This window comes from Echinops telfairi, unplaced genomic scaffold (genome assembly GCF_000313985.2).
Source record: "Echinops telfairi isolate 266 unplaced genomic scaffold, ASM31398v2 ScPeMD7_7459;HRSCAF=8497, whole genome shotgun sequence".
Taxonomy (NCBI): Eukaryota; Metazoa; Chordata; class Mammalia; order Afrosoricida; family Tenrecidae; genus Echinops; species Echinops telfairi.
Window position 1 is genome coordinate 1,312,841 of NW_022111359.1, and position 2,465 is coordinate 1,315,305.

A 2,465-nucleotide genomic window follows, 5' to 3' on the forward strand; every position below is an offset into this window, starting at 1 on the left:
TTTTTCTCTTAACATCACTGGGTGGACTTGGTCGGAGTGTAGGCAGTCAATATTTGGTGGGAATCACTTTCAGGGAGATATATTTGTATCTCTCACTCTCAAATAGATTCTGACTGATGAACTGCTTGAAAACGGTTAGTTATTAACTGCTCAGATAAGCAGAAAGAGTATTTATTGAAAAGAACACGGAATATGTTTAAAAGTTTAACATGAAAATTAAAAGCATTACAAATTTCAATGGATCTTAAGGGAAATCAAATGATTTGGTGCTGCATTTGTAATCTAAGTTTATCAGCAATGACCCACTTTTTATGTGAGGTGCTCAGTCTGTTTTACTTCGTTATTCTTGCTAGTTTATTGTTGCTGTTATTTGTTTGTTTTGTACATCTACAGACATAGTACCTGGATTAGTTGTTCCTTGGGGGTATGGTAGGGGAGGTTATGGTCAAGTGGGGATTTAAAAACTGAGTGCAGTAATGAAGATAATATTCTAAAACCGATGGAGATGGTGATTGTACAACTCTTCTTGATGTGATTGAACTTTTGAATTGTATGATATGTGGATTATATGCCAATAAACCGTTTGGGGAAAATAAGTCAAAGAAAACCCCATGAAGAAGAACAACAGAAAGTGTACTTACTCAATGAGGTTGAAAGTTTTCTGTTTGAGACACACAAGAAAGTGGTTGAAAGTTTGACATTGAGAAGCTCAACAAACAAAATTAAACAAACCCTGAACCAGTTGCTGTCAAGTTGATGCTGACTCATGTCTGTGCCGTGTGACCGACCACAACTAGGACCAATAGGTTCCATTGACTTCAGTTTCTATAGAAGCAGATTTCCCACACCGTGTGCTCCTGCCAGGTGGACTCAGACAGCCAAACTTTCAGCTCGTAGTTGAGCACAAACCTCCCAGGGACCACTGTGTCCAGAGACAGGACACGACATAATCTGGTGAGCTAGAATTGTGAGGACTTGTACACACTTTTGACGCTGGCTTTACTTGTTGCCCCCCAGGACAGAAAAAGTTTTCTCTTTGACTTGAATCGACAGGATGTATCCTCGTATTGTTTTTATCCCCCTAGTATGCAGCCATTATGGTAAACTTTCAAAAATAAGTTGTGAGTCATTGAAAGCAGTGTTGGGGAGTGTTGGGGATGCACAATTTAAGGGCTTGACAGCTACCTGAAAGGTTAATAGATGGAACTTACTGCATTTATATGAGAAGAAAGGCTGTGATTTCCTTAGGTAAAGATGACAGTCTTGGAATGCAAATGGGCAATTGGACTTTGTGTTCTAGGGCCATTGAATCAGGATCATTAGGGTCATTACCAGTCTGGATCACTAGGGACATCATGAGTCAGGATCCCTGGACAACAACAATAAAATATTCAATATCACTTAATAACGACAAAATAGTAATAGTCAATATTATTACATGGTAAGATACTATTCCTTCATGCAATATTATTGAACCATTATCAATGATTCTTCTCTTTCACACTCCCTACTCTCTGTGTAGCAAGAGTTGTGGGCTGGGGTTCATGAAAATTTCTCAGGAAGGGCAGCCTTCCTGCTGCTTTGATTGCATTTCGTGTCCAGAAAGAAGAATATCTAATCAAACGGGTATGAACTGACAAAATTCTGCCAGAAATTTATCTAACTTCTTATGAAACTTAAGAAGCTCTGGGTAGCACAAACGGTTAAGCATCAACTATATTCTCAACCCACTCAGAGGTACCTCAAAAAAAAAAGGCTATTGATCTCCTTCTAGAGATCAAAGACACAGAACATCCGATGAAGCAACGTTCAGCCCTGCACTTCTGGGGATGCCTTGGGTCGGGTTGACTTAATGGCAACAAAAAACTATTTTGACCGGTCACATAACTTGTCATGGACAGATGATACTGGGGTTTTAAAATCAGAGTTATCAGGTGGATATAGAGAAAATTAAAATAAACCAAAACCTTTTTAAATGACCGTGGTGAAATTTAAAAGATGTTGACGTTTGCTCTGTCTCATATTCCCTCTCACTTTTCTCTCTATATAGTGAAAAATGTACAGAGTGCCCCCATAATTAGTATCCCAACATGGAGCGGAATCGCTGCCTACCCAAAACTGTGACCTTCCTGGCTTATCAAGACCCACTGGGGATGGCTCTGGCCTGCACAGCTCTGTGCTTCTCTGTCATCACTGCCATGGTTTTGTGGGTCTTTGTGAAGTACCGAGACTCTGCCATAGTCAAGGCCAACAACCGCACCCTCAGCTATGTCCTCCTCCTCTCCCTCCTCTTTTGCTTCCTCTGCTCCTTACTCTTCATCGGCCGTCCAAACACAGTCACCTGCGTCCTCAGCAATATCTCCTTCACAGTCATATTCACTGTGGCTGTTTCCACTGTTTTGGCCAAAACCATCACTGTGATTCTGGCCTTCATGATCTTGAGACCGGGGAGAATTATGAGGCAG